The 18276-nt window shown below is 39.8% G+C and overlaps 1 pseudogene; it reads right to left on the bottom strand.

Moving 5' to 3' along the window:
* Positions 1-4870: 4870 nt before the first annotated feature.
* Positions 4871-10281, bottom strand: LOC120054845 (annotated as a pseudogene).
* Positions 10282-18276: the final 7995 nt, after the last annotated feature.

The raw sequence follows: 18276 nt of genomic DNA, 5'->3' as shown, positions 1-18276 counted from the left end.
ATGGTGTTGCCGGAGGACAGCTAGCTTCCGTCCTCCTCTGGGTACATTGACTTCAATACAAAACCTAGGAGGCTCATGGTTCTCACCCCCTTTCATAGACTTACACAGTAATTATAACAACTCCCGAAGGACGTCCTCCAACCTGTCAGAGCTTTTGCAGCATGAACTGACATGTTGTCCACCCAATCAAAGGATCAGAGAATTAATCTAGTACTGAAAGCATAAGCCACAGCTAGCTAGCACTGCAGTGCATACAATGTGCTGAGTAGTTGACTCAAAGAGAGAGAAAGACAATAGTTGAACAGTTTTGAACCAATTAATTGATTCAAAAATGAAGGAAAAGCAAGAGAGAGAGAGTAATTTTTTCCCCCTTTCAGTTTCACTTACTTAGCTAGCAAATGCAGCTAGCTAGTTTAGCCTACTCAAACACCCTGCTCAAACAGAGGAATGCTATGTTAGCTAGCTGACTATATCCAACACAACAGTGGTACTCTTCCAAGTCAAGGTAAGCGTTTGGTTTGACTAATTTATTGCCACCGGGGCCTGCCGGTGTAACTGCTAAACTGCTGACTGACTATACACTATAACGTTACTGCATGATTGTAGCGGGTTTACTAACGCGTTAGTTCTATTAGCTATGTTGACTATGACGTTACTTTAGCTAATATGGTGACAACATTGTAGGCTGTGTGTGGCGGTTATGATATGGTTTGGCTTGGAATAGTCCACAAACGAAGGAAGTCCACAAATGAAGGAATACAACTTGGCTTCTATGAAAGTGAACTGTTTACACGTGATCAGGGGTGTATTCATTTAGCCGATTCTTTGAAAACCATTTATTAAACGGAACGAAACGGGGATAAACATACCTGATTTTGGCCAATAGAAACGTGTTTGCAACTGTTGGACTAATGAGTACACACTAGATATGCTAGATGAAGGCAAGAGTGTGCAAACCTACTACGTTGTAAATTTTCATTCATAGGCATAGGGAAAATTCAAGTATCATGTAGTAGCCTAAACCTATCAATTTTACGTTGAATAGGGTAAATGGAATATGAATGACAGTCATCCAATATGCTGTAATAGAAATAAGGCCATGCACATGAAAAAAATGTTTTGTCCTCCCTCTTCATAAACTGCACCGGCCGCTAGACAGACATGCTTTTATCTTCCCACTGACGCCCACCCATCCAACCTCCTTCCGTTTTTGCCTTAAGAAACCTTCTGTCTTATGTAACCATACCAAATGTAACATATAATACTAATCTGAGTGTCCCGGATATACATTTACTATGTTACGTCTAGTCTATGAGAACAGGCTGTGCATGCACATCTCCAGCATCTTAAATGCCGCTAGAGACATGCTTTTACCTAACCCCCACTGAGACTGGAACAATGGAGTGCTAGGTGGAATTTCATTTTAATTTGAACATAGCCCATTGATTGGCACAATGCCCACTCCTCACACTATGATGTCTCCCCCTACCTCAATCTCTTTGCTTAGAATGCAATATTGCCATTGTGGGACCCAGAGAATGAGTTGACAGTGTACAATCAAGGTTACTGCTGTCAAAAGGTTAATGACTATTATGACTTTATAAGACCCCGATGTGACCCAGTGTTTTCAGATAACATTTGTTAAGTGAATTAAGTGAATTAAGTGGTTAAAATATTACGTTCTCTGATGAATTGAGATGGAGAAAAGCTTACCTTTGTCATCACTAGAAGACACATATTACTCTCATAAAATCTCATTTTCAATCTATTTTTACTATTAAGGTTAGACAAGTGTAGCTTGAAGTAAATATAAATGTCATAACTGTGGAGGACAGAGGAAAGATTATACTAAAATAATTGGGCGGACTATCTAGTTGTTTCACTATTTTTATAATTGGCCACACAGTACTTAAAAAAACTGTGTGCAGAGCTAGTGTTGTACTGCCCTCCAGTGGAAAGTATCAAAAGTGCATGTTTTCAGTTGAGCTCGCCACTGGGTCATATTACACTGAACAAAAATAGAAACGCAACATGCAACAATTTCAAAGATTTTACTGAGTTACAGTTCATATAAGGAAATCAGTCAATTGAAATTAATTAATTAGGTCCTAATATATGGATTTCACATGACTGGGACTACAGATACGCATCTGTTGGGGCTCCCGAATGGAGCAGCAATCTAAGGCACTGCATCTCAGTGCACGAGGCGTCACTACAGAACCTGGTTCAATTCCAGGCTGTATCACAACCGGCCGTGATTGGGAGTCCTATAGGGCGGTGCACAATTGGTCCAGCGTCGTCTGGGTTAGGCCGTCATTGTAAATAAGAATTTGTTCTTAACTGACTTGCCTAGTTTAATAAACGTAAAATAAAAATACCTTTAAAAAAGTAGGATGTGGATCAGAAAACCAGTCAGTATCTGGTGTGACCACCATTTGCCTCATGCAGCGTGAGAAATCTACTTCATATAGAGTTGATCAGGCTGTTGATTGTGGCCTGTGGAATGTTGTCCCACTCCTCTTCAATGAGCAACGTTGCTGGATATTGGTGAGAACTGGAACACGGGGTCATACACGTTAATCCAGAGCATTCCAAACATGCTCAATGTGTGACATGTCTGGTGAGTATGCAGGTCATGGAAGAACTGGGACATTTTCAGCTTCCAGGAATTGTGTACAGACCCTTGCAACATGGGGCCATGCATTATCATGCTGAAACATGAAGTGATGGTGGCAAATTAATTGCACAATGGGCCTCAGGATCTCATCAAGGTCTCTCTTTGTATTCAAATTGCCATCAATAAAATGCAATTGTGTTCTTTATCCGTAGCGTGTGCCTGACCATTCCATAACCCCACCATGAGGCACTCTGTTGACAACATTTACATCAGCAAACCACTCGCCCACATGACACGATAAACGCCCGGGACAGTTGAAACCAGAATTCATCCATGAAGAGCACACTTCTCCAGCTTGCCAGGGGCCATCGAAGGTGAGCATTTGCTCAGTGATGTTGGTTATGACGCCAAACTGCAGTCAGGTCAAGACCCTGATGAGGACGACGAGCACGCAGATCACGCAGATGAACTTCCCTGAGACGGTTTCTGACAGTTTGTGCAGAAATTCTTTGGTTGTGAAAACCCACAATTACATCAGCTGTCCAGGTGGCTGGTCTCAGACGATCCCGTAGGTGAAGAAGTCAGACGTGGAGGTCCTGGGCTAGCATGGTAACATGTGGTCTGCGGTTGTATGTACCGCCAAATTCCCCAAAACAATGTTGAAGGCGGTTTATGGTCGAGAAATTTACATTCAATTATTTTGCAAAAGCTCTGGTGGACATTCCTGCAGTCAGCATACCAATTGCACACTCCCTCAAAACTTGAGACATCTGTGGCATTGTGTTGTGTGACAAAACTGCACATTTTAGAGGGGCCTTATATTGTTCCCAGCACAAGATGCACCTTTGTAATGATTATGCTGTTAAATCAGCTTCATGATATGCCACACCTGTCAGGTGGATGGATTATCTTGGAAAAGGAGAAATGCTCACTAACAGGGATGCAAACAATACATTTGAAAGAAATAAGCTTTTTGTGCATGTGGAACATTTCTGGGATCTTTTATTTCAGCTCATGAAACAAGACCAACACTTCACATGTTGCGTTTATATTTTTGTTCAGTATACATCTGTATTTCCTAAAATCATCAGGTAAAAACATGCAAATGGTCATGTGAGATGAAAGGTTTTCAAATGTAGGATTAATAGCACACTGCATACATAAAATGTGATTCCAATAAAGGAGTGCACTTAAGGCAAAAATAAATAAATAAATGGTAAGACATGACCACCACAGAGTAAACAGTGCATAACATGATTAGAGTTAAAGGGATCAGTTTATTAAAACATTAGTACATTTAAGGGTGATAGATTTGACGGACTAAAGAGCTGTGCCTGTGAATTAGTGAGTAATCCCTTGTAACAAGATGAACTAAAAACATGTCTAACTGATGTGCAGTATAGTGATTGAAGACGTTGAAGTTAAGCTGTAAATAAGCCACTTTGGCTGTTGACATGAAAGTTGTGCTCTTTGCAAGGATACTGTGTCCAGTTATTAAATCATGCAATTTTACATAAATTAGCTTACCAATATGCCATTGGGTTTAAGTTAGTCTCAACACTGAAGCGAGATACAAGAAATGTAACAGTAAGATCCATACAAAGCTATAGAACCCTTTCTACGTTTGCAAACATTGCCGCACATGTGCGATGCATGCAAGTTGGTGGAAGACCAAGGGGGAACGTCAACAAAAAGAAAATCGCTATTTACATGTAGTTTATGAGTGCATTTCACACTACTTTTGTATTATCATTGGATTAAGGCTCATATGAATGACCTGCTTAATATGTTTGTGTCATCGCAAATCAACTGCATTTTACTTTAAAAAAGCACTTCAACCAGTAAAATGGCTCTTTGGCTAGCTTTTGCTACAACTGGAATCAATGAGCGTTAGCATTCTAGCTAACAAACTGCTGCATCCAAAATTATTTTTCAAAGATCACAGCCAAATATAATCATAGCCACTATTTAAGCAAGAATCAAAACATAATTGTAAGGGTATGAGAACCCACAAGTTATTTTGTTTAGAAGTAATAAAAACAAAGCTAGGCTGTTGAATGGGCACAGACAGCGATGGCTTTCTTACTGCCGCCAAGAGTTGCGCGTATCTGTGCATTACGTCAGTGCGTCATGTACTGAAAAAGGGTCTATAGAACAGCATTAGCACACATTCTTATAAGCAAATATCTGGTTCGAAGTTGGATTTACACAAAATATCCACATTAATGCTTAAACCAAACAAATCAGGCTGGGAAATTTTGGCCAAAGCTCACAGCCGATTTATTGAAAAGGATTCATATTGAAATTTGATATTTCAGTCATTGAATAACATCTTCCAATCTACTACCAGCAAATATAATAAAAAAAATGCTCAATATATCTAATTTGTGAGTTTCCTGATACTAATACAGAGTTTATTGTACTTAGGAGGAAAATTAGTTAAAGGTAGACTATCGCAATATCTGCGGTGCTGCTCCTAACAATGTAATTTCACAGAGTCTACCTTTAATTGAAGCAAAATCATTTTCAAACTGCATGCCGACAGCAAATATCTTAACAGGTCTTTCATTTGCTTTCTGGCACGTAAAAAGCATGTCCTTTCACAGAAAATACAATCTGATATGATATTAAGGCAGTGTAATTATCACAAAAACAGTAAACATTTCAGAGCACATTTTTTGATATCACCAATGCAAAATTGACAGCATTGGACACTAGAAATTTGTCCAACACTACAATAGCAATAGTTGATTTGTTCATAGTTATGAAATAAGATGGTTAAAGCATCTCGGAAAAGCTGAATTCACTTTTTCAGCTTGAAGTATTTCTCCTTCTCAAACTGAGCTATTTGGCTGAAGATATCTAGGAGATTAGTTGACAGCTCTTTATTTCCTCCTGCAGATCCCTTACCATTCAGAGGGGCATCAGTGGAATACCTGTTATCCCTGCCATCAGACCTTCGGGTGGCCTTGTTTTTTTCATCTCCTTGTTCTGTGCTACCATACCTCCCACTATCTGATCGTCTGTAACTCGATATGTGGGACTGTGACGTGAGGTCGTTGGCCTACCGGTCAGATTTGCAGGAATGCTCTGAGCTGGCAGATGAGGACATTCTTCTGTGTTTGGCTTTCTCCAATGAGCTGAGAACTTCTTGTGGGATACTTTGATCCTCCTGGCCCTGGCTCTTCCAATGCCCCCTGTAGGCTTCCCTCTCATTCACCTCCTCATCACTGGTCTTGTCATCACGGACACCTTTCCCCTTGCTGCTCTCAGCTTGCTGAGGAGAGCTGTCAACAGGGTCATCTTCAAACCTACCTCTGCTGTTGTCCGGAGCATCTGTGGACACTAATGATAAAGAGTGATGTGAGCGGTGCCTGCCTTTGCTGTGGGGCTGACTATGCTCTTCAGTCCTCTCTGGCCCCTCAAACAGCCTGACCAAGCTACATTTCTGATCCAGGAAGGAGGTGGTGGTGGTGTTGGGTGGGGCAGGGTACCATTCCTCAGACACACTCCTGTCGTCCCTGGATGAAACCTTCCGCTTGCGTTTCTCCCCTTGAGATGACCGTCTGTGTTTCCTCTTCTTTTTCTTTGACTTCCTGCACCATGAGGAGAAGTGGTCAGACGAAGAGGTGGAAGACAATGACGTTGATGAAGAGGAAGACATCTTCCGTTTCTTTTTCCTTCTAGAGGGAGTTGTAGCAAAAAAACTATGTAGCTACAAAATCAAACTTAGGTGATATTGGCGACTTAAACGATGATTGATATTTAGCCAAATTAAATTACGTGTATGCATTTTGTTTTACAAGGCAACCGATGAGCTGACAGTTTACCTTCCTGATGTTGGATTGGTATGGATTTACCTTTTTCTTCTTTTAAGATCTTACGCAATTTTTCTGCACTCGTCTCCACATTCTTAGCTTTTTCCGCTTCCTTTGCTGCTGCCTCTTCTCTCAGTTTGAGGGATTTCTTTAAAGCAGTCAGTTTTCATAGTAAAATTGCACCATATTTCAAAAATTCAAACATGGGAGGAAACCAGGAATGTGAAAAACGGCACATACAGACAAGTTTACCATGGCATGATCCAGAAATCATAATTACAGGTAGAGAACAAATGGCAATTTTCCAGGTGAACAAAAAAAGTTTACATTTACCGCATTGAGACCAGGTCCAGCGTACCAATCATTTTCATTCCAGTAAGGTTGTTTGTTTCACCAATAGACACGTGACAATCAAGGCAGTCGGGCAGAGTCAAAGGGCAGGGTCCCAGATTGCAGACACGCACACAACAAAACACTTCATCAGTATTACAAGGCTCCCTGTGTGTTACGCCAAACACACAAAAATGAGTGAACTTTTAACTGGCCCCTTTTCAAATGTTCATGTTCAAATATGTCAAGTAAACAGATAAAGTATCAGTTATATGAGGGTGTTAAAACAGTCAGAAACAGACTTGCCAATCGAAGCATAGCTTCTTAAAATGGGAGACAAGTGGAATAGTTGGCATAACCCATGGAATGTACCAACTCACCTGGATAAGTAGCTCTATTTTTCTCAATGCTTCCTTGGCATCCGGGAAGGAGTCTTCTAAGGCCAGAGCTTTTCTGTAGAGGCCCTCAGCTGTAACTAACTTTTGTTCCTCCTCCAGTCTAACAGAAGGAAACAAGTATTTTAGAGGAGTGGTTGTCACTTAGAAACACAGGATAATAAAGGAAGAGGGAAAACATTCCTACTTACTGGCCACCTCGCTCCACCAGGGTCTGGCATAGGTATTTCTTAGCATTTCTGTGGGTTGGGCAGCTTTCCAATGCCAGCTCAAAGTCTGTTATTGCCTTTAGCAAACTCCCTTTGTTGGCATAACTGGGAGAAGTTAACTGGCAGGTTTATATTAACTGCATGTAGGACAACTACATTTTATGTTAGAATTAAAAGCATTTTAAAAACCTGTGTTTAAACAGAAATAACTAGCAGAGTTGAGGCTGGGAGTGCTGACTACTACGCGACATCATTATCAATAAAATTAGATGGATACTCACAGTGCACCACGTGCCACAAGGGCTTCCACATTGTTAGTGTCAATATTTAAGGCCTTATTATATTCATTCATTGCTTCAACGTGGCGACCAGATTTGAAGTGGTCCACACCAACCCTCACACTGTAACCCAGACATAACGTATATTGACAAAAACAAAGCACGATCAGTTCATGCATTCTGTAAATAGATTAGCACTGATCTAGTCACCACCTCCTCTGTTTTTCTCCAATATGCAATGGGAGTTAAAATGTCAGGCATACCATTTAAGAGCCCAGGACGCAGACTGCTTCTTTCGGATAATTGTGGCAAAGTCCTCCTCAAGGAAATGTTTGCTGTAAAGGAGTCCCAAAATACAGTCAAGTGCTGATAAAAGGGGGCTAGGGGTATCATTTTCTGGCAAGCGTGTCTGCTGAAGAGTGACAAAACAACAAGTTTGTCTTCTTACCTCTGTAGCCCTCTCATGAGTGAGGGAGGCTGTGTGTCACTGATCCCAATCTTCCCCAGGAGATACTCCACATTAGATGGGTTGGAGTATCCAATAGTATCCTCTAAAACCCTCTCATAGGTTTCAGTGTTGTCATTGGCAACCCTCACACTGCGACTGGGTAAAACAGTACAATGAGCAAAGACAGCCTAAGTTCAAGCTGAACTATTTTTTACCATGTTTTCTGCCAACTAGAATATATCCGTCTTACCTGTATTGAAGTGGAAGATAATCTCTACTAAACACTCCGAGCTTTAGGCTCATCAGGTTTGGGGCACGGGAGGTGGGCTGAAGTGAAATGGTTATCTTCTCATGGTATCGGTCAATATCCTTCACTCCAGCTAGAGCACAGCACATGGTATATGGGTCAGTTTGTTGACTTATCACAAAACTGCATTGTGAGCATGTTTACATTTCCAACACAGTTCGCTAGTGCAGTGTGCATTCACCTCTTATTAAATCGTTAATCTGATAGTACGATAGCGGATCGTCATGATTGCCATTAGAAGGTACATCTCTAAGGGGACACAGGGCCTGAGGAGAGAAAGAAAGCAGAGAGAGGTTAACATGTGCTCCTATTTCTTCAATAAAAAACACTGACCACCAGGCCAAAGCCACAAGCCTTACCGTGAGCTCCAGATCCTCTATGTCTCTCTCTAGTCCACCTGCCATGCAGATCAGTGTTACAAAGAAGCCAAAATCCCTGATGGAGTTGATCCTGCCTATCACAATATCCCCTCGCTCCATGTCCCTGTACAACAGATTCCTCTGCTCCTCAAATGACACCTCCATGAACTGCTCCAGAGGGGGCATGATGGCACAGGACCCTAGGAAAAGGATATTAGGCCAAACTCAGTACAATATGTTAATTTACCTCAATTTGACAGTAACAACTACCTTCTCCTTCCTCCAACACATCCTCCACTGTTGCACTGGATTTCCATGATGGTGCAAATAGGATGTCTGCTTTTCGAGCAATGAACTGCTCCACTAAAGCATTGTCCTCCCCTCCATATTTTCTGTAAAACATGGATATTAATGATCATGTACACATTTTCTGGAAATTTGCAATTGACAGTGTTGCCAACTTGGTGTTCCATTAGCTAAATCACTGTACTGTTCATTTAAAATTACATTTGATAGCTGGCCTTAGACAAGTCCAGTTCAATAGCTTTGAAATCTGTATTTTCACTTTGTTCACATGAGAGATGGGTAAACAGGCTTTGTCCATGGTGAGACAAAGTCTGCCTCAGTAAATCTCTATCCATTTTCAGTTATTGGCATCAGAATTCAGCCCGATTAGCTAGTATGAACAACATCCTGTAACAGAAGAAAAACATGGCATAATAGCTTGCTACAGTAGTAGCTAGCCCAATAATGGACTAAAGGAGCCTAGCATTTCTCCATAGAGTCCAAGGACCAGACATGTTCTGTTTAAATAAAAGGTGAGATGGCTCTGCATGCCAAAACAGCCAAATCAGGGATGGGCAACTCCAGTCCTCTGGGGCTGGAGTGGTGTCACACTTTCCCCCCTAGCAAACACAGCCGATTAAACAAATTGCATTCTAAACTGAAAATCATATGTTAATTATTGGGGTCAGGTGTGTTAGCTGTGGCTGGGCCAAAAGTGTGACACCAATCAGGTTGGTTGCCCGTTCCTGCGCCAAATACTCCAGCTAAACGTGAAACGATTCTCAATTGTGGTACGGTTCTAGAAACATACACCGCTATACTTTCATATCGCATCAAAATAAACCACTCAGTATTCCGTCTGGGTAAACAAGCGCTGTAACATGGAAATATGGCCGTGTGGGAACCCTAACCTATAAAAGGTGTGTATCAATTTAACTTTGTTTTTGAAAATGATTTCTCACTGATATGAAATAAGGTCCTTATGCTTCCAAAACCGTACCGTACGCAAGCGATGCGTGTTTATGTTCAGTCGGGGCTATTAACAAAACTCCTCCGTACAGAAGACGCCTTCATCCAACAATGACATGTGTAATGTTACAGTAATGATCAAAGCCTAACTAGTAGTTAGCCAAGAATCACAAATACTATTAAAATTTAGCATAGCCAGCAACGTACGAGAGCAACATGCATACAGTAGCTAACTAAGTTAGCCAGCTGTAAATATGTCATGGCCAAAGACAAGTTTCGAAACTGTTAATATGGCTCTTACGCTAGCTGACGACGTTCGTTGCAGCTGCTACACTCTACCACAGTACTCGACACCCGGTGGTTCATTCCCATGCAGATGTACATTACATTTACGCCAATTATTAAAATAGCAGTTAGCTGTCTGACAGAAGCGTGCTAAAGAAAAATGTCGGAACTTCTTCTTCGGTGGGATTTTTCGGCGGAGTACATGCAACAATTGTGTATTGCCCCACCCTACTGGATGGGGTCAAAACTACACTGAACAAAAATATAAACGAAAAAGTTAGATTTTACTGAGTTAGTTTATATAAGGAAATCCGTTACTGAACGAAAATATAAACGCAATATGCAACAATTTCAAAGATTTTACTGAGTTATAGTTCATAAAAGGAAATCAGTCAATTGAAATAAATTCATTAGGCCCTAATCTATGGATTTCACTTGACTGGGAAAACAGAGATGCATCTGTTGGTTAAAGATGCCTTTAAAAAAAAGTAGGGGCGTGGATCAGAAAAGCAGTCAGTATCTGGTGCGACCACCATTTGTCTCATGCAGCGCGGCATCTCCTTCGCATTGAGTTGATCAGGCTGTTGATTGTGGGCTTTGGAACGTTGTCCCCAGCACAAAGTGCACCTGTGTAATGATCATGCTGTTTAATCAGCTTGTTGATATGCCACACCTGTCAAGTGGATGGATTATCTTGACAAAGGAGAAACACTCACTGACAAGGATGTAAATAAATGTGAGAAAAATAAGCTTTTTGTGAGTATGGAACATTTCAGGGATCTTTTATTTCAGCTCATTAAATTAAACATGGGACCAAGACTTTACATATTGCTTTTATTTTTTTGCTCATTTGCAAGATGACGAAGAAACAATTGAATTCACTCTCCATAACCCCATACTACCAGTGCCAGCCCATAGCCAAATGTTTATCTAGCTAGTTAACGTTAGCACAACATAGCTAGCCTGCTAAGGACACTACACAGCTAGCTGTCTAATGGAAACTAATCCATTGTGATTTCATTATAATGTTTACACCAGCTACAGGTTAGCTAGTTTAGATTAAGTATTTAGTGTTGTGTGCATTGCCTCTGTGCAGTTAGCTAGCTACCATCTGATAGCCTACATTGAATATGAAGTGTGACTGGCTGAGATTTAAAAGGAGAAAATCACCCTGGGGGAATCTGGGCTTGTTTTCATCATGTCTGAGGCATTTCTAAATCAGTGAGATTACATAATTGCCCAGGAGATACACCCTATGTGGATTAATTGCTAAATTTACAAACTGACACATTTTTTCCAGTCTCTGAAAGACTACAACTCATGTGTGGCAGTGCTTTGTGCTCTGGCCCCATCCCTCCCCAAGGCAGGCTTTTTTGAAAGGGAGGTGGACACTAACACAATCCTTTGGGCAAAACTGAAAGAACTAACCAGACTGGGATGGCTAACCTGTTGAGGACAGAGGGCGCTGTTTTCACTTTGGGGGAAAATCGTGCCCAATTTAAATGGCCTCGTACTCAATTCTTGCTCGTACAATATGCATATTATTATTACTATTGGATAGAAAACACTCTCTAGTTTCTAAAACCGTTTGAATTATATCTGTGAGTAAAACAGAACTCATTTTGCAGCAAACTTCCTGACAGGAAGTGGAAAATCTGAAATCGATCCTTTGTTCTAGGGCCTGCCAATAAATGGCCTTCATATATATCAGTATACATGCACTTCATACGTCTTCCACTAGATGTCGACAGTGAGATTACATAAGTGAGAGAAGTGAGAGAAGAAATTGAGTGAATAACTTGATCTGGGGTCGAATACAAGCTCTCGGCATGACGTGTCACCAGTTTCCTGTTTTCTGGAGAGCGCGTGAAGGGACCTGGTATTGCCTTCTGATAAGCTGTCGTTATGGACGACTAATATCTCCGGCTTTGATTTTATTTGATACATGTGACAATATCATCGTAAAGTATGTTTTTTCAATATAGTTTTATTAGATTATTGAAATTTATTCGGGACGTTAGGCGTGTTGCGTTGTGTGCCTTTGTTCAGGAAGGAGAGCTTCGGCTACTTTGCTAGCTTTCCGTGCTAATTGACTGGAGAAGAGGACATTCTAAATCCAAACAACGATTGTTCCCGACAAAGGACCCCTTGTACAACATTCTGATGAAAGATCATCAAAAGTAGGACCCATTTTATGATGCTATTTCATATATCTGTCGAACATGTTGTACTAGTCGTTTGCGCCCAGATTTTGGGTACTCTCTCGCTATACCTAAGCTGGATGTCGTAATGAAGTTATTTTTAGAATTCTAACACGGCGATTGCATTAAGAACTAGTGTATCTATCATTTCCTATACAACATGTATTTTCTAGTAACGTTTATGAAGTTATTTGGTCAGAATAGTTGGAGTGTCATAAAAATATCCGCACATTCTGGGAAAAAGATGCTACGTTAGCACAATGTATAACCACTGATTTCAGCTCTAAATATGCACATTTTCGAACAAAACATAAGTGTATGTATAACCTGATGTTATAGGACTGTCATCTGATGAAGGTTTATGAAGGTTAGTGAAAATTAATATCTTTTGCTGGTTTATTCCCTATCGCTAACGTGCCTATTGCTATCGCTAACGTGCCTTGATGAATGAATGCGGTAGTGTGGTAGGCTATTGTAGTAAGCTAATATAATGCTATATTGTGTTTTCGCTGTAAAACACTTAAAAAATCGGAAATATTGGCTGGATTCACAAGATGTTTGTCTTTAATTTGCTGTACACCATCGATTTTTCAGAAATGTTTTATGATGAGTATTTAGGTATTTGACGTTGGTGTCTGTAATTACTCTGGCTGCTTCGGTTCTATTTCTGACGGTAGCTGTGATGGTAGTTGCAATGTAAAACTGATTTATACCTCAAATATGCACATTTTTCGAACAAAACATAGATTTATTGTATAACATGTTATAAGACTGTCATCTGATGAAGTTGTTTCTTGGTTAGTTTGGTTGGTTCTTGGTTATAAATAGAAATAGAGATACAATTAATCCCTTACCTTTGATGATCTTCATATGGTTGCACTCAGCAGACATTCATTTACTCAATAAATGTTTATTTTGTTCGATAAAGTCTCTTTATATACAAAAACCTCAGTTTTGTTCACGCGTTTTCTTCAGTAATCCACAGGCTCAAACGCAGTCAAAACAGGAAGACAAAAAAATCCAAATTGTATCCGTAAAGTTCATAGAAACATGTCAAACGATGTTTATATTCAATCCTCAGGTTGTTTTTAGCCTAAATAATCGATAATATTTCAACCGGACAATAACGTCATCAATTTAAAAGGTAAACAAGAATTGCTATCTCTCTGTCACGCGCATGAAAAAGCTCTGCGACACTTTAGCGTCCAGTCATTCCGAATGCTCTTATTCCCTCATTTTTCAGAATACAAGCATGAAACTATTTCTAAAGACTGTTGACATCTAGTGGAAGGCATAGGAACTGCAATTTGAGTCCTAAATCAATGGATTCTGTAATGGCATTGAATAGAAAACTAAAAAAAAAAAAAAAAAACTACTTCCTGAATGGATTTCTCAGGTTTTCGCCTGCCAAATCAGTTCTGTTATACTCACAGACACTATTTTAACAGTTTTGGAAACTTTAGAGTGTTTTCTATCCAAATCTACCAGTTATATGAATATCATATCTTCTTGGCCCGAGAAGCAGGCAGTTTAATTTGGGCATGCATTTCATCCAAAATTCCGAATGCTGCCCCCTACCCTAGTGAAGTTAACAGGATTCTTTCTCTTCACAACTGGCTGTGTGATTATTGCAGCTCAATGGATGTAACTTTTGTTGACGATTTCGATACCTTTTGGAAACAAAACACGTTTTTTAAAATAAGGAGGATGGGATCCTTTCACAGGCTGCATTGAGACAATGACTTATAAATGAACCAATCCCAGCTCAGTTTATCTCTACCATTGTGTTGCTGAGTTGTCATAATGCTTTAGCAAATGTACATTATACCAGGAGCGTTGGTAGACACAATGTAAGTAAGATAATTGTATGTCCCTCTAACTGCTCTGAACGTCTCTGCTGATGCTACAGTTATTGTATGCAGCAATCATGTGCCTATGAACCAGATTTATGCTGTTAGCACTGAGGCAGTGTGCCCTAGTAGGAAGTCCACTGTCTGCAGTTCACCCTGGACTAACATACATAACATGAGCATATCTAATTCTGCTAAGCTTCCCAGTAAAGCAGTAAAAACAAGCAAGCATCCCAGAAAAGTGATCAAAATAGCCAAAGTTAACACATGTAGCTTAAGAGACAAGGTTCATGAAATTAATAACTTGCTAGTAACAGATTACATTCATATTCTGACTATATCTGAAACTCACTTAGATAATACCTTTGATACAGTGGTAGCAATACAAGGTTATAACATTTACAGACAATACAGAAATGCCAATGGTGGAGGTGTTGCTGTTTATATTCGGAACCATATTCCTGTAAAGCTTAGAGGATCTGATGTTAAATACTGTTGAAGTAATATGGCTACAGGTTAATCTGCCTCACCTAATGCCCATTTTGGTGCGAAGCTGCTATAGACCACCAAGTGCTAACAGTCTCTGGATAATGTGTGAAATGCTTGATATGTATGTGATATCAACAGAGAGGTATATTTTCAGGGTGATTTAAATATTGACTGGGTTTCATCAAGCTGCCCACTCAAGAAAATGCTTCAAACTGTAACCAACCAGTGCCTGTAACCTGGTTCAGGTTATCAGTCAACCTACCAGGGAAGTTACAAAAAGCACAGGAATGAAATCATCAACATGTATTGATCACATCTTCACTGATGAGGCAGAAATTTGCTTGAAAGCAGTATCTAGATCCATTGAATGTGGTGATCACAATATAGTAGCCCTATCTAGGAAAACCAAAGTACCAAAGGATGGGCCTAATATAGTGTATAAGAGGTAATACAATAAGTTGTGTATTAATTCCTGTTGTTGATGTAAAGAATATTTGTTGGTCCATGGTGTGTAATGAGGAGCAAACAGACACTGCACTTGTCACATTTATGAAATTGCTTATCCCAGTTACTAATAAGCATGCATCCATTAAGAAAATGACTGTAAAAACTGTTAAATCCCTGCAAATTGAGAAATCATGTGTCAAGGTTGTTTGTAGAAACGGACCAAGGCGCAGCGGATGTTGAGTTCCACATAATTTATTAAACGTGAAACTTTAAACAAAACAAGAAACGTGACTACAGCGGTGCTACATACACTTACTCAAAATACAAAATTCAATATCCCACCAACACAGGTAGACACAAACACTACTTAAATATGACCCCCAATTAGAGACAACGATTACCAGCTGCCTCTAATTGGGAATCATACAAATCACCAACATAGAAAATTTAACCTAGAACCCCACATAGAAATAATAAACTAGAACACCCCCCAATCACGCCCTGACCTACTCCACCATAGAAAATAAAGGCTCTCTATGGTCAGGACTGTCAGGTTCTGGCCAGGATTGTTCAGGTTTTGGTCACTAGATGCCCCCATTGCCCCTTTTTGAACCTTTTGTTTTTCCCTTGTTCTAGTTATTATTTGCACCTGTGCCTCATTTCCTTGTAGGTATTTAAACCCTTAGTGTTCCTCAGTTCTTTGCTCTGTGTTTGTATGTTAGCACCCAGCCCCAGCCATGCTGTGAACATTTATTTCTCTAGTTGGATTTTCCTGAGGTTCTCTGGTTTTGTTCTTGTTTATTTTTGATTATTCTTTTGAGGTTTGTTTTTTCCCTGCTGTTCTTACCACTTTGTGGATTTTCATTGTATCTTGGAGGATATTAATTTTTTCTCTTGGCATTACTTTTGACGTTGTGGATTTATATTTTTTGCCTGAAGATCTTTTTCCTTTATTAAACCACCGTCTCTAGTACTGCTGTGTCTGCCTCATCTTCTGGGTTCTGCCGACTATTAGTGACTGTTTCTCACACCGGGTCCTGACACAGGACGTGACATCATGTGACTTAACTGAATAAAAAGAAGAAACTACACTATGAAACAAAGATTAATATCAAAGAATGATAGTAAAAACCTTAGGAGCAACTTAAATGACATTTTGGGGGAAAAAAGGCAAACTCCATCATTCATTGATTCAGATGGCTCATTCATCACAAAACCGACAGATATTTAAAAAAAAAAAAACATGTTTCATTGGCAAGATTAGCAAACTTGCTGTATAGGGATGCCCGATATATCGGTGAACATATCAGAATCGGACGATATTAGCTAAAACTGCCAACATCAGTATTGGCCTGATGTCTAGTTTAACGCCGATGTTAAAAACCGATGTCAAAGCTGCCATGCATACATATATAAAGTAGGTACATGACGTAATGACGCCACGTAAAATCTTGCGCTACACGTGCAACACAATATTCCTAACCTAGCCCACAATGTCTGCTGTGTGGATCGAGCAGTCAACAAATCGAGAAGTCATTTGAAAGAGTAAGAAAATGTCAGCGAGACAACTCAAAGGTGAAATCCATTAAAGCAAAGATAATGGAATTCATTGCCCTTGACAATCAACTGTTTTCTGTCGTGGGTGATGTTGGCTTTCGCCGACTGGTCGAGCACCGGTACACACTACCAACTGCGCTATTTTTCAGATGTTGCCCTATCGGAGTTACACAGTAATAGTGTCACTGCTATTAGCTTCACGACATACATACTATGGAATGCCGTTTGGGTCTTTACGTGTCAAAAAATATACAGTAGCACTGTCAAAGCTGTACAAAAAAGTCTGCAAACAAGCAAACACCGGCCACGAATGATGTGTTAACAATACTGCGTTGGTAATAAAGCATAATTTGTTCGATCGCAACTTCTGGGGTAGCTAGCTTTAGCTTGATACCTAGCTAGCACCAATACAACCAGCCTGAAAACAATGACCAGTAGAAACTGCAGTCATTTTCATTATTCTTAGCAATGATTTAGGAATCCTTGAGTAAGTATTAGCTAGGTTTCCACTTGTTGTTTGCCTATTGAAATTGAACTTCAGTTCATGAAAATAAATAGCTAGCCAGCTACTTAAACCTGTTGCCCAAATGCTTGACAGGACCGTGTTGTGTTGTGAAGCTAGCCACAATAAGGATTAGGCACAATAGTGGAATTTGCGGTTTGCCTTCAAAATAAAAGTATGGCATTGACAGTGATGCAAATGAATAGAAATAGTAGAATTATGCCATACTTTTATTTTGAAGGCTAACCGCAAATTCCACTATTGTGGCTAATCCTTATTGTGGCTAGCTTCACACAAATGGGTCCGACCACCATTAATACACAAAGAACTGTCATATAAATTAGGGTTATTTTAGATGATGACACCTAGCTATATAGTTAGCTAGCTAATTCTAGCTACTGAAACAGATGTCGATTCGCTATGTTTTTGGGAAGAACATTGTTTGCATCCATGAGTTAGCTAGCTTTTTTTTAATGACCAACACTGTAGGTGCGCGAGACAGCTTTACCATTATCATAGCATCAATGAATTGTTGTGACATATGCAATACGAGTGATAGTGTAATCAATGTGTAATAACTACGTAAAAAATGAATGAACGCGTTAAATTATTATGTGACGTGAAGTCATATTCAGGTCCTGATGGGTCAAGAAGCTTATTTGACACGTCAAATAGTGTTATTTGATGTGTATCTTTTTTGACATGCAAAGACCTGAACAACGTTCCATAGAAATATTAGTTGAGAATGAAACGACTTTACAAATGAACAACCAAACAGCACAGCAAGTAGCAAGAAATAGGTTTTATTATGTTTTACTGTTAATGGCGACATACAGAAATGCCAACAAAATAACTTGTTGGTCAGTGTGGAATGTGTGTGTGTGTGTAACCTTTATTTAACTAGGCAACTTCTTAGGGCTGCAATCCCGG

This window comes from Salvelinus namaycush, chromosome 10 (genome assembly GCF_016432855.1).
Source record: "Salvelinus namaycush isolate Seneca chromosome 10, SaNama_1.0, whole genome shotgun sequence".
Classification (NCBI taxonomy): Eukaryota; Metazoa; Chordata; class Actinopteri; order Salmoniformes; family Salmonidae; genus Salvelinus; species Salvelinus namaycush.
Note: the sequence above shows the minus strand (reverse complement) of the source record. Positions and strands in the feature narration are given on the sequence as shown.